This window comes from Hyperolius riggenbachi, chromosome 7, assembly GCF_040937935.1.
Source record: "Hyperolius riggenbachi isolate aHypRig1 chromosome 7, aHypRig1.pri, whole genome shotgun sequence".
NCBI classification, from domain to species: Eukaryota; Metazoa; Chordata; class Amphibia; order Anura; family Hyperoliidae; genus Hyperolius; species Hyperolius riggenbachi.
Window position 1 is genome coordinate 35205502 of NC_090652.1, and position 23639 is coordinate 35229140.

At 44.0% G+C, this 23639-nt stretch overlaps 1 protein-coding gene across 2 annotated transcripts in view; it reads right to left on the reverse strand.

Moving 5' to 3' along the window:
- Positions 1-10934, reverse strand: part of LOC137524243 (interferon-induced very large GTPase 1-like) — a 59843-nt gene extending 48909 nt beyond the window's left edge. The window contains exon 1 of one of the 2 annotated variants that reach the window (XM_068243875.1): positions 10558-10934. The gene's annotated coding sequence lies outside the window, so the exon portion shown is untranslated. Of the gene's footprint in view, positions 1-6120; positions 6202-10557 lie in introns of those variants that run through there. The other variant, XM_068243874.1, reaches the window with a different exon arrangement.
- Between the last annotated feature and the right edge of the window lie 12705 nt (positions 10935-23639).

Consider the following 23639-nt stretch of genomic DNA (forward strand, 5'->3'; position numbering starts at 1 on the left):
CTTACATCGTCGCCATAGCGACGAGCGGAGTGACGTCATCGACGTCAGCCGACGTCCTGACGTCAGCCGCCTCCGATCCAGCCCTTAGCGCTGGCCGGAACTTTTTGTTCCGGCTACGCTGGGCTCAGGCGGCTGGGGGGACCCTCTTTCGCCGCTGCTCGCGGCGGATCGCCGCAGAGCGGCGGCGATCAGGCAGCACACGCGGCTGGCAAAGTGCCGGCTGCGTGTGCTGCTTTTTATTTCATAAAAATCGGCCCAGCAGGGCCTGAGCGGCAGGCTCCGGCGGTACTGGACGAGCTGAGCTCGTCCAGACCGCCCAGCAGGTTAAGGGGAAAAACCTGTGATCCTGAAGTGGTTAAAGACTCAACGGACAAAAAAACAAAAAACAAAACAAAACACACACACACACAAAAAACTGAAAATTTGCTTAAAGGGAACCCTAGGTGAGAGGGATATGTAGGCTGCCATATGTATTTCCTGTTTCAAAATTTGTATTGCTTTTTCATTTTTCAAAAAGAGAGAAAAATATAACATGATATACAGATGAAATTGTACAAAGAATAAAATATTGAACAGTGCAGGCACTTACAGAAGGGCTACAAAGTGAGTACAGGGACACATGAGTCATGCCAGTGGCTTCTCACTCAATATATAAAGAAGTAAATGGTTTGTGATCCTATACTCAGGAAAATGCGCCTACTGTAGGCTGATATCGAACAACATGGTCCTGGGTTCCCGGGAGTCAACGAAAGAAGACAGATGGAAGGAAGTAAATTCAGGAAAAAGAGGAAGAGAAGAAGAGAGAAAAAGGGGGAGACAGGAAGTCTGATTCCACTAAAATCATGTCAGAACAATTTGGTACAATGACTTAAACTTAGGCCCATGTACAGTTTCCAAGGGTCCCATGTCTTATGATATTTGTCCACCTTATCATCTAATATAGCTGCCAGCCATAAGCATTTCCAATGCCAGTTGCCTTGCAGCCCTGTTGGTCTTCTGGAATCAGTAGTGTCTGAGTCAAACCCCTTGAGTCAGTACCTGATTTGCTGCATGCTTGTTCAGGATTTACAGCTAAAAGTATAAGAGGCAGAGGATCAGCAGGACTGCCGGGCAACTGGTATTCTTTAAAAAGAAATAAATATGGCAGCCTCCATATCCCTCTCACCTCAGGTTCCCTTTAAGAGAGCTTGGGACTCTGTAGCCTTTTTTTTCAGATCAGCGATATCAACTTATCTGTTTAGGATCTGTCTGGAATTCCAGGGGGACCTTCTTTTTGGCAAGTATCTAGATAACATTCTGGAGAGATCCTCTAACAAAGGGAAGAAATTCCCAGATAAAAGGAAATAAGTCAAAAAGGCACTTTCGAGGGAAGCACCACTTTGGTAAGAGAGAGGGAACAGCCGGAGAGGGTCAGAAAAAAAATAAATAATAATAATCAGGCAAGTGACTTGCCGGTAGGAGGGAGATTCTCTGCACTTTTTTTTGGTCAGGAGATCACCTCAAATCAGTTCATCCTGAACTTGATCTCTCAAGGGTACAGAGTGGAGTTTCAGTCCTCCCTCCGACTAGGCAGGTCAATGGGATTCCCAAAGACAAAAATTTGGGCAGAAGCTCGGCAGAACTCCATCATTTTTAGTCGCATGCAGTACAAAGTCACATGAGCCGCATGCAGGGGCGTATCTGCGTAATATAGAGCCTATGACAAACACTGAAACTGCGTCCCATATCCATTTGCGCACCATGGGCTTGATTCACAAAGCGGTGCAAACTGTTTAGCACGGGTGTGCTAAGCAGTTAGCACGTGAAGTGCTTTTCGCTGACTTTTGCGCACACAAAGTACTGCGATTCGCGCGAACGCGGATTTTTGCACGCGCAGTTGAATCGCGGCAAATTGTACGCACACATGTCCGCGATCGCGTGAATCGCGGCACTTTGCACGTGGAAAAGTCCGCGAAAAGCACTTCACGAGCGAACTGCTTAGCACACCCGTGCTAAACAGTTTGCACCGCTTTGTGAATCAAGCTCATGGTGCGCAAATGGATATGGGGTGCAGTTTCAGTGTTTGCCATAGGCGCTATGTGCCTACCAGGATACGTAGTGAGAATTAGCCCCCCAGTATTGTTAATCAGAGGTAGACCCCAGTGTAGGTCACCAGAGTTAGCCACCCTGTATAAGTAGCTAGAGGTTGCCCTCTAGGCTAGATAGCCAGAAGTAGCCCTTCCTGTATAGGTAGTCAACCAGCTTAGGTTGCCCTCCCAGCATAAGTAATTAGATGAGTGCTCTCCCCCCTGTATAAATAACCCCCCCCCCCCCCAGTATAGGTTGCTAGAGTTAGCCCCCCAAGTATAAGTAAAGATCAGCATTTCTCAGTATCAGTGGCGGCTCCAGGAATTTTTTTTAGGGGGTGCTATGCAGGTGCTGGACCAATTTCCGGGGGAGCTGACGACCTGCGGCGCGCAAAGCGCGCCGCGGCAAAAATGGGTGTGGCTACAACCTGCGGTGCGCGAAAAAATGGGCGTGGTCATGACCGGATGAGGGCGGGGCTAACTGTAATTTAAAGTGAACCCAGGGTGAGAGTGATATGGTGGCTGCCATATTTATTTCCTTTTAAACAATTCTAGTTGCCTGGCAGCCCTGCTGATCTATTTGGCTGTAGTAGTGAACTGAATTACACCAGAAACAAGCATGCAGCTAATCTTGTCAGTTCTGACAATATTGTCAGAAACCCCTGACCTGCTGCATGCTTGTTCAGGGTCTATGGTTGAAAGAATTAGAGGCAGAGGACCAACACGGCAGCCAGGCAGCTGGTATTACTTAAAAGGAGATAAATATGGCAGCCTCAATATTATTCTCACCTCGGGTTCCCTTTAAAAGTGCAACGCAAAGACAGAGGGCCCAAGTTTTGGTGACCCTTTTCCCAGAAAATTCACATAATTGTGCAGGTTTTCTCAAGAAAATACACGTAATGTGAGCAGATTTTAACAAAAAACACGTCCAATGACCCCAATATGCACAATCGTTATCAGATATGGCTCCAATATGCACAATCGGTAGCAGATATGACCCCAATATGCACAATCGTTATCAGATATGGCCCCAATATGCACAATCGGTAGCAGATATGACCCCAATATGCACAATCGGTAGCAGATATGGCCCCAATATGCACAATCGGTAGCAGATATGACCCCAATATGCACAATCGGTACCAGATATGGCCCCAATATGCACAATCGGTAGCAGATATGGCCCCAATATGCACAATCGGTAGCAGATATGGCCCCAATATGCACAAATCGGTAGCAGATATGACCCCAATATGCACAAATCGGTAGCAGATATGACCCCAATATGCACAAATCGGTAGCAGATATGACCCCAATATGTACAAATCGGTAGCAGATATGACCCCAATATGCACAATCGGTAGCAGAAATGACCCCAATATGCACAATCGGTAGCAGAAATGACCCCAATATGCACAATCGGTAGCAGATATGACCCCAATATGCACAATCGGTAGCAGATATGACCCCAATATGCACAATCGGTAGCAGATATGACCCCAATATGCACAATCGGTAGCAGATATGACCCCAATATGCACAATCGGTAGCAGATATGACCCCAATATGCACAATCGGTAGCAGATATGACTCCAATATGCACAATCCGTAGCAGATATGACCCCAATATACACAATCCGTAGCAGAAATGACCCCAATATGCACAATCGGTAGCAGAAATGACCCCAATATGCACAATCGGTAGCAGAAATGACCCCAATATGCACAATCGGTAGCAGAAATGACCCCAATATGCACAATCGGTAGCAGATATGACCCCAGTATGCACAAATCAGTAGCAGATATGACCCCAATATGCACAATCGGTAGCAGAAATGACCCCAATATGCACAATCGGTAGCAGAAATGACCCCAATATGCACAATCGGTAGCAGATATGACCCCAATATGCACAAATCGGTAGCAGATATGACCCCAATATGCACAATCGGTAGCAGATATGACCCCAATATGCACAATCGGTAGCAGAAATGACCCCAATATGCACAATCCGTAGCAGATATGACCCCAATATGCACAATCCGTAGCAGATATGACCCCAATATGCACAATCCGTAGCAGATATGACCCCAATATGCACAATCCGTAGCAGATATGACCCCAATATGCACAATCCGTAGCAGATATGACCCCAATATGCACAATCCGTAGCAGATATGACCCCAATATGCACAATCCGTAGCAGATATGACCCCAATATGCACAATCCGTAGCAGATATGACCCCAATATGCACAATCAGCATCACCTGAAAAAGAAAAGAAAAACCCATTTACTCACCTACAGCCAGAAGACCTTCTTTCCCGACCTCCTGTCCCGACTTCCTTGTGGCGCGCAGCGCCCGCGCGCCCACGATCCTCTTCCTTCCCGACGTCACGACGAGACTTCCTGCCTGCATGCAGAGAGCAGGGCTACGGGAAAATGGCCGCCCGAAGCCATGCACTGCAGACTCGAAGTCTGCAGAACAGGGCTCCGGGCGGCCATCTTACCGTAGCCCTGCCTGCTGCTCCGTGCTGCCGCTGTGTGAACTGACTTGGCGTCTTTTAGACGCCTGAAGTCAGTTCACTCCAGGGGGTGCTTTGGGGGTGCTTGGACAATTTTAGGGGGTGCTCGAGCACCCCCAAGCACCCCCCTGGCGCCGCCCCTGCTCAGTATGGTGGTGGAGCATGTGGGAGGAAGGGGCAGCCATGGGCGCCCGTGGTGCTGTGGCGCCCATGGCACAAGCCATGCCTGCACCCTTATAGATACGCCTCTGGCCGCATGCAGTGCAAAGGTAGGGTTGGAGAGGTGAGAGGGAAAGGGGTGAAGGGAAGGAAGATAAAGAGAGCCAAAAGAACCAAAATCAAAAAGGAGGATGTCAGAAGGGAGAACAGGGTCCAGGAAATGCCAGGGTCAGGCAAAGGGGAGTTGAACGGTAATGGATAAGTTTAGGTAGGATTATGGTAGAGAACAGAGGCGCCAAAAGGATAAAAACAATATTTAAAAGTTTTAAAATTATTGCTTAGGAGGCAGTGGTGGACTCACCTCCCACAAGCAGACACAACAACTGTGTATTCACAAAAGGGACATTTATTGGTATACTCCAAATAAGGTTGCAACGCGTTTCGCAGGTCAAACCCGCTTCATCAGGCAATTACAGGAAGGAGCACACAACAGCAGTATGTCCAGATAGCACCTGGCGCCTCAGACTGAGGCGCCAGGTGCTATCTGGACATACTGCTGTTGTGTGCTCCTTCCTGTAATTGCCTGATGAAGCGGGTTTGACCTGCGAAACGCGTTGCAACCTTATTTGGAGTATACCAATAAATGTCCCTTTTGTGAATACACAGTTGTTGTGTCTGCTTGTGGGAGGTGAGTCCACCACTGCCTCCTAAGCAATAATTTTAAAACTTTTAAATATTGTTTTTATCCTTTTGGCGCCTCTGTTCTCTACCATAATACTGATTGTATCCACCTTTGGTGGAGGGGGATACCCCTTCTTGTTTTTCAAGCCTACAGAGAGCGACTTCTTATTCCTGAGTGAGGACAGGCTAATCTCCTCACCTGCCTACACAGTGGTTGCCTGGAGGTAACCCTGGTTTGTGAGTATACAATTCATACTCTTTCTAATAATCCAATTACCTTGACATACTACACCATATCGGGCTCTCGGTTCTCTCTTCTTCAAGTTTAGGTAGGAAGGACACTTCAATAGTGGAAAGCACCTGGGTGTTTAGTAGCTTCAATAGTGTATATCCAGTGAGTCTATATAAATACTAGCTTTCTCAGCATCAACATATAGCACTGGCATTTTTCCCTACAGCTATATAGCACCATCCACTGTAAAACAGATACCAACTGAACGGAAACAGAACAGAAATGGATTCGTTGGAGATCTGAACTGGCCCTAACCCATTACACCCCCACATGACTCTCCTAGAGCAAAGCTGCAGTTATGCGTTTTACCCAGGGCATCAAAATCCCCAGAAATGGTCGGAAGACTAAAAAGTTTTTGTATGCAGCCAGCAAAGACAAGAAAATATACGGTCAATTACCCGAACTTTGCGAAGAAGCCATGTCAGCTCTCAGAAGATTGCCTGTATAGGTCCAGTCTTTCCTTCAGCTAGAGGCTGGCTATGCCTGCTTTATATAGGCTGATGGCTGGAACAGATGGGCTTTTCCTGGAAATAAGCCCGTTACAGGAATGTAGAGGTTACTTTCAGTTTCGATGTGCACATATAAATAGGGCTGTCCCGACCAGTGACGACAGCTAGAGTGATTTGTCAATTCGTGAAGGTTCCTATTTCTCCAAGTCGTGATTTGTCCCAATAAATACTGTAATAGGTTGCTTCAACTAAACACTTTTCTGTTCTGGATGAGGTTTCATCCCATCGCCAGAGAAAAGGATGGTTTGTCTCTGATGACCTCACGATGACCCCAAAAGTGAGAAACCGGATAACTAGAAACTGGAAGCCATGGAGTATGGTATTTTAGGCAATGGGGGATGGTAAATAATGGACTGATGCTCAAAATATCAGAGCTGCTCTCAGAAGCGTAACTATGAACTATGAGCCCCCCCTGCAAAATTCTCATGTTACCCCCACCATACATTTTACCACTCCAAATTAGGCAGCTTTTCTCTGCCATAACTACTGTACTCCTAGCCAGTGTTTCTCCCTCTAAAAGAAAAAAAAATATAATTAGGAAATACTACCCATAATTAGGCAATAATCCAAGTCAAACAGGCTGTTCTAGCTAATGCACAATTAATGTGGCCAATAACTAAAACCACTTTGATTTAGCTATACTTAAAAGCGGTATAAAACCCTGACATAATATTTAATAAAAACAGGTTTTCCTACTTTTTATATGCTATACGGTTATCATATTTGCATTTGTGCATAGGTATTATTCTTCATTTAGAAATTACAAGTTCTCAAAAGTACAGTTTTTTGCTTTGTGAGCTGACTTTGCATTTTATTTATAACTGGTTGTATTCATTATGTATTGAAGGCAGAAATGCTTTGAGTTCCTGTCTGTGTCCAGCAGCTTCTGCACAGTCAGAGAATGTGTCACATTCCTCACTTGATACAATTAAGTAAACACAAGATAACATTATCTCCACAATGCTCCTGATTTCTCTGCACTGAACTGTCAAGTCATGTGTGTAATCCGTTGAATGCTGTTCTAGAAAAAATAAATAAATAAAATAAATGCTGGTTGTGTAACACCTCTATAATGCTTGAACTGTAAAGAAATCCTCCAGACACCAATCAAGTTCTTTTAAGAAATATTTGTATTAAATCACAAGGCTAAAACGTTCAGTGACAAAACACATTTGTAAGCTTCTTTTTAAGCAGAAAGAGTATGGTTAGGCCTATTACATATCTTCAGCCTGCTAGGATCAGGCCTAGTTCAAGAAACATGTGGGACAGTTTATTAGTATTAACTTGCAAGAATCTTCCTCACACAGCACTCTGCTGTCTGCCAGCTCTTCACTGTTGTCTTTTAAACTTTCTTCACCACTGTCTCCTCGGTATCTTGTCTGCCAGCTGTTATCACACAATGACCTCGATTCATCAAGACATATCGAGTCGGTTAACGACAGTTTGGTAAAATACCGAATTCGTTAAGTTGATTTCAGGATTCATCAAATTTATCTACAGCTGTTAGCGAGCATTCGGTAATAATTTGGTAACCATTCGTTAGTGATGCGTTAAAACGGAAGAAAGTGCAATTCATGAAAATGAAAGTGGGCGTGGTTTAGCGTTACATTTAGGATTAGTTATCTCCTTCACTGCTCTGTCGTTATTCCTGTCAGATCATTGCTGACAGAGAAGATGGAGCCATTTGAAGTGGTTATGTATCAGCTAAGAGTGATTCAAAGGCGCAGAAGGGCAAGAATAAGGTCCCATATCAATTTGCAAGAGAATAGATTTATTTGCTATAACAGGACATCTGCATTTCTCTTGAATCATCTTGTAAGAGAACACAGGCAGTGCCAGGGTTAACTAATTTGCTAGCTGCACTATATTTTTTCAGAAAAGGTTCCTATCAAGCCGCAGCTGGCAAAATTGTGGGATTGTCCCAAGCCACTTCCAGAATCCTGGTCCAGGTGTTAAGCCCTATTCAGAATGTTGCTACGTAGTGTTCAAAGGACTGCCTTTTACCCACAATTCCATGGGAATCTTATGGCCTTGTGTTAAATGACCACTGTAAAATGGAAATATCGACACGTTACCGAATGGTTCCCGAATTGTTATCGAATTCACACCGAATGTGGAAAAACCTTGATGAATACAACTAGAAATCGCTAAACTTCGAATTCGATAATTTAACAAACTGGAAAAAGTTATCTCAAAGACAATGATGAATCGAGGCCAATGGCCTTGATTCATCAAGACTTATCGAATTGGTTAACGACAGTTTGGTAAAATACCAAATTCGTTAAAGGGAAGGTGCAAGCAAAATAAAAAAATGGAGTTTCACTTACCTGGGGCTTCTACCAGCCCCATGCAGCCATCCTGTTCCCTCGTAGTCACTCACTCCTGCTCCAGTCCCCCACTGGCAGCTTTCCGACCTCGGAGGTCAGCGGGCCGCATTGCGTACGTTTTTACGCATTCCCACTAGTGCAGGAACATTAGCACATACATTTTTACACATTACTGGTTCAATGCTTAAAAATGTACGCATTGAACCAGAAACGCGTAAAAATGTATGTGTTAATGTTCTTGCACTAGCGGGAATGCGTAAAAACGTACGCAATGCGGCCCGCCGACCTCCGAGGTTGTCAAGCTGCCAGCGGGGGACTGGAGCAGCAGTGAGTGACTACGAGGGCACAGGATGGCTGCATGGGGCTGGTAGAAGCCCCATGTAAGTGAAACTCATTTTTGTATTTTGCTTGGACCTTCCGTTTAAGTTGATTTCAGGATTCATCAAATTTATCTACAGCTGTTAGCGAGCATTCGGTAATAATTCGTTAGTGATGCGTTAAAAACGGAAGAAATTGCAATTCATGAAAATGAAAGTGGGTGTGGTTTAGCGTTAAATTTAGGATTAGTTATCTCCTTCACTGCTCTGTCGTTATTCCTGTCAGATCATTGCTGACAGAGAAGATGGAACCATTTGAAGTGGTTATGTATCAGCTGAGAGTGATTCAAAGGCGCAGAAGGGCAAGAATAAGGTCTAGAACCATATCAATTTGCAAGAGAATAGATTTATTTGCTATAACAGGACATCTGCATTTCTCTTGAATCATCTTGTAAGAGAACACAGGCAGTGGCAGGGTTAACTAATTTTCTAGCTGCATTATATTTTTATTTTTTAGAAAAGGCTCCTATCAAATTGTGGGATTGTCTTAAGCCACTTCCAGAATCCTGGTCCAGGTGTTAAGCCCTATTCAGAATGTTGCTATGTAGTGTTCAAAGGACTGCCTTTTACCCACAATTCAATGGGAATCTTATGGCCTTGTGTTAAATTACCGCTGTAAAATGGAAATATCGACACATTACCGAATGGTTACCAAATGGTTACCGAATTCACACCGAATGCGGAAAAACCTTGATGAATACAACTAGAAATCGATAAACTTCGAATTCGGTAATTTAACAAACCGGAAAAAGTCATCTCAAAGACAATGATGAATCAAGGCCAATCTCTCCAGACACTGCACTGCAGTCTTCACTCTTTCTTTAATCCTGTCACTTGTTTCTCTGTAGCACTCTTGTATGCATTTCTGTCCTGCTGTCTCTGTGTCAGTGTCCTGTCTCTGCGGTTTTCTGTTACCTCTCTCTCTGTTACAGGTAATGGCTTCAATTCATCAAGCATTACCGCATTCGGTAATGCTGAAAACAGCTGACTTTACGGAGCACTTAGTAAAATGTTAATTCATCAAAGCAGTTACCGCATGAGAAGCAGACATTCCTGTGCAGAGAGATAAATTACCGACTTGTTAAGTGATTACCTCAACACATGTCAGTAAAATGTCAGCAAATGTTAATTCATCAAGCTCACAGCATTCGATAACATGTGCGGTGTTTATCTCCAGCTCTCCCTTGTGGATAAGGAGCTTGGAATGCCTTCTCCGCGTGTGACAGGACCATAGAAACCTCCCCTGTCCCCTGCAAGTGCTGCTGATAGGTTGGCCAGGCTTCTCTCCCCAGGCAGTCAGGGGAGAGAAAAGAATTAAAGTTATTTTTCAGGCACCCTTCTTTTCTAGGCACCCTTCGGTAGTGTAACCCCTTGAGTGCCTGTTTAAATATGCAGGGATGCAAGTGGGAGCTCGTGGCAAAATGACCTAAGCAGGGAATGTGTAATGTTTCTCAGCAGTTCATCTAACCTGTGGCAAGTAAATAGAAACTTAAGACTAATGAGACAGATTCAGCAAGAGCAGAGGCAGCACAACAAATATAAAAGGCACATGTATAGGGATGTCGGTGCTGCCTCTTTCCTATTGTAATGCCCTCACTGCACGGACCTCTTCGGTAACTTACCGAAACATCTACCACATGTGTGAAAATATGGATGAATTAGCACAGTGAAGTGTAAAATACCGAATGCGGTATTTTAAGGACTAGGATTTTGTTATCGAACACCCTTTGATGAATTGAAGCCGTTTACTTTCCTGGTCTTGCCTTCTTATTCTTCACTCTGGCTTATCTCTCCGGTATTGCTGCTCTTTACTGGCCTGTAGTTGTGAGTGGCCGCTCTCCTCTTCTGCATGTTTGCAGCTCTCTTTTTCTTCCTTACTTTAGTTTTCAGTAGTGCTCTCTTGTCTGTGCCTCTGCCTTGCTCAGACTGTCTCACTAATGTTTTATGGATGTGCTCTATATCCTCCACATTACACTTATTTCTTGCTGCATCATCAACTCAGTCTCAACTGCTGTTTAGGCTCCTCCCCCTCACTACCCTTCAACTGCCAAAACCCAACTGTAACTTCCCCTCTGCACATGCCTAACTTCTCTCTCTCCTCTTTTCTGCTGATGGGCTCCCCCTGGTGGTACCTGCAGGCTCTCTTTAAAGCAGCACTGTGACAATCCAGCCCCGCGATCCTGTCGAATCTGCTCCCATTAGCGTACGCAGGAAGTACAGTGAGCAGACGGACGACAAAGACCGGTTGCTGGATCGTCAGAGGAAGAAGGTTAATACGACAGAGCGTGCCAACCCCGTCTAATCTGCTCCCGTTAGCATACGCAGGAAGTACGGTGAAAAGACTGACAATGAATATTGATCGCACAGCTGCCGACAATATGTAATGGGACAATCCCTCACCAATCCCGTATTACTAGGCCACTGTTGCCATGCAGATCTCATGCACTACAGACTGCTGGAGGCAAATTCATGGTGTGCGTAGTAAATGGTTAAGATTGGTTGGCGGTGCCCATACATATACAACCCCGATTGTACGTACAATCGGTAAACTACAAATATTGATTTCGCGCTAGAAATTGGGTAAATACACTACCACCACTCTCTCGTGTTCTGTAGGGAGGAAAGAGACTCCCGTTATCATAATACGGTAGCCAGCCCAATCACGTTCGACATGCTTCAGTCGCCGTACGGGGAATAGTCACTTCCGAAGGCTTAAAGACTGTGAGCCATGTGACGTTTAAAGAAAGGTTACTGGGTCCATATATGATGCAATCTCGATTGCATCCAATCGAGAAACTAAAGTTATTGATTTTGCACAGGAAATCGGGTACTAGCTAATCCTAGAGGGAAGAAACGGTTATTTGCAACCTAGCAAGTCAACAATTTATAAGCAAATCATAAAACAATGCGGTAGTATGACTGACTCTTCAGAGGGCAGATTCGTTATAGCATCAATCAGATGACCAGAACAGGCACACGACTGAACAATAAAATCGTTAGTTTTATTCTAAAACTACATACACACAGCTTAAATTAGCCCACAGATAGATATACCTGTCCGGCAGAACAGATTGGTTTGATAGGAAGAGAATAGAGATGAAAAGAAACATAATGTCTTAATATACAGTTCAAATACCGTTATTGGTAGTCCATGAGGCAATCGCAAGTCTTTGGAGGAAAGTCCAAGATGGTGGTTGCCATGCGGCCAGAGGCCTTGTGAGAAATCCAAGATAGAGGTTTTGAGCCAGTGGCTGCCAAGATGTTAGGCCAGGATTTCAGATAGTGGATGCTGGACCTTTGTGTCATGGGAGTTTTGTTCCTCACTGTAGGTGGAGGGGGGGGGGGAGTTATGACATGTACAAGTCCAGCCTTGTGCAATTTGAATAAGGCAGTGCCCCCTTAGGCAGGGAGAGGTTTTGGGCCAATTCATATTTTGCCCTTTCCCTCCATACCCATAGGTCACATCAAGAACCGGAATGAATATTTATAACCAGTGTGATGTTAGGAATCATTTGGTACCCAACACGAGGACCAGATATGAATCATAACACAATTTTTAACTTCTCCCCTTGTAGTCTGAGTTTGGAAGTAACTAGCTTGTCCAAACTCTCTCAGCACTTGCACCAAGTTAAACCTCAGAACTTGTGCACTTTTCAGCGGCCTAGGAACTTCCTATGCCATGAATTATGAGGAGAATATGGAGAACATATGAATATAGGCATCTCAGGGCCACATGGGGGTCAGCTGGGAGAGGGATTCCCTTTGATCCTTAAAGTGAATGTTTACCTTTTTTTTTTGTTGTTGTAAGTAATAGAGGACCACTTGCCTCAATGCCCTCTATAGATATATCCCTTTCCCATAATTTTCGCTGCAGGATTGCACCTATAATCATTGTTTATAATCTTTGACCACTTTGGTTGAATATTGAAGGCAAGAGAGAGGAGGAAGAGCTTATTTGGCCTGCTCTGTCACTCCTCCGTCATCTCCGCCCCTTTGTTCCTCCCTCTCATTCGCACTCCCGCAGATGCGCGTCTCCCTGGCTCAGTACAAGAGCGCGCAGAGCTGCTGGGTGAGGTTGTGCGTGCGTGCCTGTCATCGTACGCACAGCACGCTCAGCGTGAAGACGACAGGAAATATTTATACTTTTACATTGTTTGGCATGCTGCAGCACAAAGCGGGACAGTGGGAGGATGTGATATAAATATTATATCTTATATCACATGTACTTAGATGCGGCAGCTCCGTGGAATGTGCACTGCAGCTATGTAATGCACGCGCGCTTGACGGTAGACGTGCGCGCGCACAGTACCATGGACGCGCTCCCCAAGTCTCCACTGTCTCGCGCTATGTTATCGGCGCTGGAGACTTGGCTATTATAGGAAGTAAGAGGCTGCCGACCCGGAACATGAAGCAAAGGTCGGCAGCCATCTTGGAAATAATCCCGGTGGAATTAGGGATGTATTAAAGAGTAACTGTCAGGCTGCAGAAGCTAATTTAAACCTCTATTCTCCTGTGTTAAACAGTTTAGAAGGAAGCTCAAAAGCCATTAGTGAAGATAAACATTTCAGTTACCTTTGATGTGTGCTTATCTTAGTCTGTTATAGACCCATAAAGACGCAAGCCGCAGCTAAACTGCAAAGCATTCTGGGGCCCTCCCCTCGGCTGCTAATGAGACGGTACAGGAGCTTCTAATCAGTCCATCGCGAAACACTGATAAATCTCGGGGCAGAGTTTCACTGCAGGAGTCAGCTATTGTTCCTAGCCACATGGCTCATTAATATTCACTGCACACCGTGTTGTTCAAGAACCAGCTTATCTGTGATCAGAAGCAGGCAGGACATGACGACACATTTGGCTTCACAAACATGGAGCCTGCCATGAGCTGTCAGGAGCATCTATCTCTGCATATACTATATACAAATTCTGTGAAATCCAAACGTGGACAGTGAAATGCATATGTAATGTAAGTACAGCCAATCTTTAGCTACTGATATATGTGTTTATTTTCTCTGAGACCCTATACCTAACAGCTCCTCTTTAAAGGAACGGGGGCCGGTGGTGCGGCGAAAATAAGCGCATGGGCATGTAGCGACATCAGGTAACAGGAATATGTATTTTTTACAAAATTTCTCAAGCTGATACCCAATGGTTTTAAGGCTGGTTTCACAGTGGGACGTTACAGGCGCACGTTAGAGCAGCCTGTAACGCACCCCACCGCACAGCAATGAAAAATCAATGGGCTGTTCACAGTGCCCACGTTGCGTTACATAGTAACGCTGCGCCACCAGACAACGTACTGCATGCAGTACTTTCTAAGCGGCAGAGCCGCGTTAGACTGCTTGCACATGCTCAGTAACGTTGGGGAGGAGCGGAGAGCGGCCAGGCACATGGCTAAATAATATTCACTGCACTCAGTGACGTGCAGTGTTTACTTCCTGGAGCGGCCGCTCTGTGCAGCGATTGGCCGGCGGGACCACGTGATGCCGCATGCGCACAAGAGTACGCATCACGGCATCACGGAGGCCAAAGTGAGCTGCACAACGCGGCTCACTCTGACGTCCACCTTAGAGAGCACCAGGCGTTGCGTTAGGGGCACGTTATGCGACCATAACGTCCCCTAAAACGCAACGTCCTGGTGTGAAACTAGCCTCAGCTGAGATAATCCTGAGAGATCCCCTGGGGTTGGCTCTTTTCAAGTACGGAACTGAGAAGACACCAAGTCTGGATGGGGGCAGTGTAGGTGTGAGATTTCTCTCTCTCTGCCTGGTTGGGTGTCCTGGGCCAGGAAACCCACTTAGGTCACACTTAGGTGAGAGAAGCTCTACTTAGAGGAGTCCCTGTGCTGCATTTGACCAGGGAGATGACTGTGTTAACCCCTGACTTCCCTGATCTTTTTATAAACCAAGCCTTTTCCTATCTGCTGTCACTTTTTAAATAGTGATGACAGGGAATCTATATATATATATATATATATATATATATATATATATATATATATATATATATATATATATATATAATAGAGTAAGTGCCTCAACCTTCAAGCAAGAAGAAGAAGTAGTGCCCTGCCCCCAGGGCCGGTCCAAGCAAGAAGAAGGGGCTGGTCCAAGCAAGAAGAAGGGGCCGGTCCAAACAAGAAGAAGAAGTAGTGCCCTGCCCTCAGGGCCGGTCCAAGCAAGAAGAAGGGGCTGGTCCAAGCAAGAAGAAGAAGTAGTGTCATATCAAACCAAGGGCACAGAGGGATAATTTGCAAATTCAGTAGCAGTGCATTGTGGGTAACCACAAATGTTCACTTATAGCTGAATTATTGCAAATTTGCGTCTGTTTTAAGAAGGAAAATTACACCAAGCTTTGCTTTTTTTTTTTAGTAGGAGGGCTTTTTGGTCTCTTTTATCCTCCTATACATTCTTAGTAGTTTGGGTCACCCTGAGCTGCTTGGTTACTCTGTTGTACTGGTCCAAGCCCTATCTCATACAGCCTTATCAATCCCTCCTATGTACTGATGAGGACCAAATGGTTGAAATAGCCTGTCACATGTGGGTTTGATATGAGTGTGTAAAACTTAAAGCTATAGGCTTGCTTGACTTACCAAATGTTTACTTATAGCTGCATTATTGCATATTTCCTTCTGTTTTAGACCAAGCTTTGGTTTTTTAAGTAGGAGGTCTTTTTGGTCCCTTTTATCCCCCTATATATTCCGAGTGGTTTGAGTCTCTTTTATCCTCCTATACATTCTTAGTAGTTTGGGTCACCCTGAGCTGCTTGGTTACTCTGTTGTACTGGTCCAAGCCCTATCTCATACAGCCATATCAATCCTTGCCATGTACTGATGAGGACCAAAAGTCTGAAACAGGCTGTCTACATGTGGGTTTGATATGACTGTGCACAAATTTAAAGCTATATGCTTGCTATACACCAGCGGCTCTGGATGCTTGCTTGGCTTACCAAGGGGGAAAAGGGGTAATTTGCATATTTAGTAGCAGTGCACTGTGGGTAACCACAAATGTTCACTTATAGCTGAATTATTGCAGATTTCCTTCTGTTTTAAAAAGGCAAATTACACCAATACAGTGTGTGGCATTGCAGGAAGTGACGACAGTGGAACGCACGATGGAACACGAAAGAGGTGAGTCATCCCCGCCCGCTGCCTCTTACTAATAGTGGCGGCTGCTACTGTGCATAGGCAGGAGGGGGAGTGCATATGGGGGAGGGGGGGTTCCTGCTGAGCTTAAGCTGGAGGGGGAGCACACATGGGGAACCCAGTTGAGGGGGGGTCCAACCCCCCTCCCCGCCGCTGTGCCCAATACCTCCTTCCTGCCCTCTACCCTCTTATGCGGCGTATGCTACGCTGCGGGTCGGCTAGTATTTTATAAGGCTCTAACTACTTTATTAGGACGAATAAACGTTGATTCGTCACAAGCACTTTCCGCAAAAACTAAATGCATATTTAACCTTGGTGTGTGTGTGTGTGTGTGTGTGTGTGTGTATGTGGTGTGTGTGGTGTGTGGTGTGTGGTGTGTGGTGTGTGGTGTGTGGTGTAACACACAGGGTTACATTTGTATATAATATGCTGTAAATAGTTTTTTAGAGCAAAGAAAAAAATGCTGGGTTTCATACCGCTTTAAGGGTGGAAGCTCCCCAAAATGTATTAAAAATAAATAAAAAAAAAAATTAAAAAAACCTGTTTAATAGGAGATGTATGGTTGGCTTACCCTTCCTGAAGGTCGCAAAGTAGTCAAAATGACCCGATATTCTTTAGGAAGTTTATTGCACACAGGAGGTTATGGACAATGCGTTTCATGGGTTTTCCTGCTTTCTCAGATCAAATAACAAAAATGTGCCTAACAAATATTATTAGTATATGTAAACAAACAAATATATGCACTCCTACGCATCACAGACTATTCTAGAACAAGATATAGTGACAAAAGGCGAGCATGAAGACAAGGCAGACTACCACTTGCAGTTATTATTACCTGGGGAAGAGGGCAAGACCTACAAAATGTATTACAGGGTGCTTTAATAAAGGCTAGTCGGGGGTGGGCAAACTACAGCCTGTGAGCCGTACCTGGAAAACACTACCTAATTATGTGTATTTTGTGGGACGTGCTGCCGCATTATTTGTATTTTGTGGGGAAATGCTGCAGCATATGGAGTATTTTGTGGGGAAATACTGCTACATTGTGTATTCTGTGAGGAAACGTTGCCAGTTAAGTGTATTTTTAGGTCAACTAACACGGTTTATGTTGGGGCACACCGGTCACTTAAACAGGGGAGGGGGTACTGAATACTGGGGTCAGACCTGGCTACCTATATTGTGGGAGGGGAGCTTATTGGCTACCTGAACTGGGGGCCTAACTAAAAATAGGGAAACATTTTGATTCTGGGATGGAGGGGATAGAGGGGGGGAGAGAAATGCATAAGCTAACTACACTGGTCCGGACCCTCAGTCAAAGTACAACTGAAGTGAGAATATGGAGGCTGCCATATTTATGTTTCTTTTTAAACAATAACAAGTTGTCTGGCAGCCCTGCTTATTTATTTGGCTGCAGTAGTATCTAAATCACACACCTGAAATAAGCATGCAGCTTACCTCGTCAGATCTGACAATGGCCTCAATTCACTAAGCTTATCTCCTGTATTTGATAACGTTTCTAGAGTGATCACCATGGTGATGAGGCATGTAGTATTCAGGAAACATTTTACCTCAGGCAAACCTAAAGTTAACTCTAAGTTAAGGTGAGATCTCTGAAGTTAACTCTTCAATCCTTAAAATAACTCCAGAATTGTAAAGTTAAAGACAGGGGGCCCATATGAAATTCACTTTTTCACCTGAGTTTTCTCCTAGGAGATAATTTTTCATCTTCTATTTAAAATAACTTTCCAGTACTTTTAATCTAAAAAAAAGTACCAAAAAGTAAATGATAAAGTAATATCAAAATTATTTTGAGTATTTTCTTTCTTTCTGGTGGCTTAAAAGGCATTTTATTGACAAGCTTAAAAATACTGCCTAGGAGAAAACTCAGGAGAAAAAGTGAATTGCATATGGGCCCGGCTGTTAATTAACTGCATGTGAAAATAACTACAGAGGAGGTAACTTAAGGACTAAAGAGAAAAGATAACTCTCTCACTGTGAAAACTTCTCTACACCTTAATAAGGCAAGATCGATGTGTGGTGGTAAGTTTTCTCTTGCCTTATTATCTCCAGCATGATCTTAGTGAATTGAGGCCAATGTCAGAAACATCTGATCTGCTGTATGCTTGTTCAGGGTCTATGGCTAAAGGTAATAGAGGCAGAGGATCAGCAGGATTGTCAGGCAACCAACTGGTATTGCTTAAAAGGAAATATAGCAGCCTTTATATTCATTTCACTTCAGTTGTCCTTTAAGATCACAATATGGCCTACCACTCAAAAAGTTTGCCAACCCCTGTACTAGACTTATAGAGGCATACAGGAAAGTTCCCTACCTTAACCCATTCGCGTTCCGTCGTTTTCACGTGAGAAATGTTCACCTCCCATTCATTAGCCTATAACTTTATCACTACTTATCACAATGCACTGATCTATAACTTGTTTCTTCCGCCACCAATTAGGCTTTCTTTGGGGGGTAAATTTTGCTAAGAGCCACTTTACTGTAAACGCATTTTAACAGGAAGAATAAGAAAACAAAAACGGAAAAAATTCATTATTTCTCAGTTTTCAGCCATTATAGTTTTAAAATAATACATGCCTCCATAATTAAAACTCACGTATTGTATTTGCCCATATGTCCCGGTTATTACACCGTTAAAATTATGTCCCTATCACAATGTATGGCGACAATATTTTATTTGGAAATAAAGGTGCATTTTTTCCGTTTTGCATCTATCACTATTTACATGTTTAAAAAAAAAAAAAAAATTATTGTAATGGTTTTTTTTTTTTCTATTAAACATTTTATTTGGGTAGTTTTGGGAGGGTGGCATGTAAACTATAGTTTTATAATGTAAATGTGTGTTTAGTTTTATTTTTTTTTACTTTTAGTTGTAGTTTTACTTTTTGGCCACAAGATGGCGGCCATGGGTTTGTTTACATGAAGTCACTCTAAGCGTAACATACACTTAGAGAGACGCATGGGGGAGGTAACAGGCAGAAAAGGTGCAGCTTCCGAGAGAAGCTGTCGCTTTTTCAGCGGGGGAGAGGAATCAGTGATTGGGCACCATAGCCTGATTCACTGATTGCCTGGCTAACGAACCGTGGGCCGGGAGCGCGCGTGCGATCGGCCACGGAAGCGCGCATGGTTCCTGGACGTAGTTTCTACGTCCAGGAACTAAAATAGGTTAAGATCACAATATGGCCCACCACTCAAAAAGTTTGCCCACCCCTGTACTAGACTTATAGAGGCATTCATGAAAGTTCCATACCTTAATCCCTCTCCCCTAATGTCATGAAGGAGATTCATAAGCATTCTAGAAGTACGGATATAGCTGCTACAGTGATCAGTGCCCAAGACATTCTACTACCCCATCAGACCTTAACTGGCTGCTTAGGCCCCATCTTCCTTCAAGCTAGACCCTGCCTGCAGCTAAAGGTACAGTTTTAAAAACAACAATTTTATTTTGAAGCAGATTATTCAGATCTCATTGTCTGTACCCAGAAAAACTAGTGGGCCCAATCGACCCTGAGCGATCGCATTATTGATGGTTCCCTAACAAAAACAAAAAAACAACGGTCAATTAGCATGGCAGATTTTTCCTGCAAACAAAAATGTAACAGGTTTCACGGATGATCATTACAGGGAAGGAGGAATAAGCAAACTACAAAGATGTCCACCGACCATGCACCACCCATTCAAAGCACAAACCAGCTTTCAATTGGTGCTGTGAGGAATGGCACAAATCTACACTGTCAATGAGTAACCAAGCAGCTCAGGGTGACCCAAACCACTAGAAATGTAACCCAGGCGTGGCTGCATGGAGTCCAGTGTGACCACCAAACCTCTCCACACTTCTCTGGAATGCACAGACTGTCAATTTGCGGCTTCCAAACCTCTCACTGCTGCACCCAAGGCCCCTGCCCAGCTCTGGTATGATCCAACAACAACTATAAAGGACCACTCCTACGAAAAAAATAAAGCAGTTAAAATCTGACAGAACCAACAGGTTTTGGACTAGTACATCTCCTCATGGGGGATTCTCAGGGTTTTCTTTGTTTTCAGAAGCATTTCCTGAACTGCCGATTAACTGCCAAAACAGTAAGATGCCAGCCAATCCCCTACTCACTTGCACACTATTTTGGCAGTTAGACTTAGCAAATGCCTTTGAAATCAAAGAAAACCCTGAGATTCCCCCAGGAGGAGATGGCCTAGTACAAAACCTGTTGGCTCTGTCAGATTTTAACTGCTTTCTTTTTCGCCGGAGTGGTCCTTTAACGGATTTCTCTCTTCAGAATACTGAACCCTCCCCCTCTACAATATGTAGAGTTCTCTCTTTGATTCCCCATATTCTTGCTCTTTGTAGGACGTTGCACTTTGCATACTCTCTGCAGTACTTCTCACTTTACTGCACTTTGTGCCCTCCAGTGTCGGACTGGGAGGTGGAAAAACTGAGGAAATCCGCCTGCTGGCCAAGCAGCAGTAACCCTGTGTTATTACTTCCAATAGAAACCTGCAGCAAGTCTTCACTGTGAGCAGCAACACCTGACTACTGCTGCTTGGCCAGCAAGTGGATTTCCTCAGCTTTACCCCCTTCCAGTCCGACACTGGTGCCCTCCCCCTGCCACCATGCACTCCAGGGCTGTGGAGTCTGTACAACAACAAAAAAAATCATCCAACACCAACTCCGTACAACAAAAAATCATCCAACGCCAACTCCTCAGTTTATGAAACCACCGTCTCCAGGGGCCATATGCAATTTACTTTTTCTCCTGAGTTTTCTCCTAGGAGATCATTTTTCATCTTCAATTTAAAATAACTTTTTCGCACTTTTCAAATAGAAAAAAGTACCAAAAAGTAGTTGAAAAAGTACTGTCAAAATTATTTTGAGTATTTTCTTGCTTGCTGGTGGTGTGAAAGGGATTTTATTTACAAGTTGTGAAAATATCCTCTTGGAGGTGAAAAAGTTAATTGCATATAGCCTCAAGTTCCCAAAATTGCTCCAACTCCTCGAATGGGTACAAAAAGTAATCAACGCCTATGTTTATGAAACAAACGAGTTTGACTCCAGGTACTCAAAAACTGGTCCGACTCCACAACCCTGACTATCTCTCTGGATAATAATTTCGGCAAAGGTCCGTGAAAAATGTTTCAGGCTTATCAACCTTTGGATGTTTAGCAAAAAAAATAGGAAAAGCTACTACCACCGCTGCAGTACCCAGGGGAGCAGGGATCTCTGGTCTCAGGAACATGCGAGCAAAAAGAAAGGATATCCCGCTACACCATGGGTGGATGTAAAAAAGTTTTCTTCCTTTATTGGCACATCAGTAGACACACAAAGAGCTCTTTGTGTGTCTACTGATGTGCCAATAAAGGAAGAAAACTTTTTTACATCCACCCATGGTGTAGTTTGGATGTTTGTTAACCACTTAATGACCAGCCAACGCCAATAGGCGGCGGCTGGTCGCATGTGGGTTTCTATGGGTTCGGACGGCCGTTTCCTGTCAGTTCACGGCTCCGTGAACAGCCTTCGAGCCTCCGATCGTGGCTCGCAGGCTAAATGTAAACACCCGGGGAAGTAATCCCCTGTGTTTACATCTTTCGGCACTGCTGTTACAGCAGCACTGTAAAGGAGATCGGCGATCCCCAGCCTCAATAGCAGCATAAGGGGCGATATACAGGCTGGGAACGTGAACAATCGCATTCCCATGCCTGTAGGCCGGTGACTGCCAAACCAGAAGTGTTCGCCGGCAGGTCCTGGGCCATCGGAGCGGGGCTGTGAGGGCACAGATCGTCTGCAGGGGGCTGATGGAAGCCCCAGGTAAGTTAATCTCATTTTTTTTTTTGGGTGCCTTTAGGTTCACTTTAAGCACAGCAAAGCCTACAAAAAGGCCTAAGAAGTTGGCCTTCACCACTGTGAGTACTGCCAAAGATTTGTTCTGGTTGGTTGAGACTTCGGGTTAGTTGAGTTCTGGATAACTGGGACTCTGCTGCATGATACTTTTTATGACCATTACCAAAAAGTGGATGGAGACAAATACAAATTTCACTGGGAAAAATGTAAACTGCAGCCGTTCTTACACTGTTAATGGTAGGGTTCTCAAACTTTGCACAGTTGGTGACTAGGATTAATATTCAGACAAGTGGGTGGAGCCTACAAAAGCCAATCAAAGTTCACCTATTGATTTTTAAGGGGAATATTTAATTGCTGCCATTCTTACACTGTTAATGGCACAAGCCTCAAACCTGCTACAGTTGGTCATTGGGTGACTGGGGTTCAAATTCAGAAAAGGGAGTGGAGCCACAACCAATTAGATTGGTTTCATTTCAATGCAAATAATTGATGCCAAAGACCACAAAGCTCACCAAACTTAGTCATTGAGTAATTGTGTTTTAGGGTTAGAAAAAGTGGGCGGAGCCAACACCAGCCAAATACATACCCGGGCAACCAGCTATTATAAAATAATTTCATCTGTGTAAAATATGCCATGTCAGCAGCATTTAACAGTTTCCAATGATTAGATCATTCATGTCCCTCTGCTTTGCAGGGAGGGAGCGAGGAGACCATGCAAGTTTGCGTGCTTATACAGCTTAATTATACAGCTTAGCGCAGCATGGTACTGAAGGAGATCAAAGTGGCGAGTAGCCCAACACTGTTGAGCCGATTAGCCCGGCAGCGGTTCAGGCACCTCAAATGCACGCACCTAATGTTTATATTACACAGTGCAGCGTAGCGTCAGTGATGATCAAAGTGTCCGAGTAAAAGCTGACACTGCGCCAGACTAGATCTGACGTGGTCGCTCGCTCTAGCTCAGCCATATTTCTCCGTGTCAGACCAAGTCCAACATTGGAGCTAAAGGGGGAACAATCCAAGGTCTTCGAGAGGATTAAATGCATACTAAAATCTATAAATGCTTAATGATAAAAAGAATAAAAACACACAAAGGAGAGAGCACTGTAAGTGTCAGTTAAAAAAAAAATAAAAAATAATATATATATATATATATATATATATATATATATATATATATATATATATATATATATATATATATATATATATATATATATATATATATATATATATATATATATACACACACACCACACACCACACACCACACACCACACACACACACACACACACACTATGTTTACTGACACTAAAGGTGGCCACTAACTGCCAATTTTTAGCAAAAAATCGTTTGAGCGATCAGAAATTCTGATCAGAAGTGAAATCGTTCCAATTGGAGGGCTGTTTTTATAATCGTTCATAATCCACTGTGCCCATCAATTGAGATTATTTACAACCAATCCGATCAGAATTTCTGATCAAACGATTTTTCGCTAGAAGTTGGACAGTTAGTGGCCACCTTAAGGCCTCTTTCACACCAAGACATTGCATTTTAGGGGACGTTAAGGTCGCATAACGTGCCCCTAACGCAACGCGTGGTGGTGTTGAAATTGGAGGACAGATTGAGCCGCGTTATGCAGCACTTGGTGCGCTGTTTTCGTTCTATCTATGCTGACAGAACAGCCGCTCCAGGATAGTGATGGGAAGTCCAGATCTT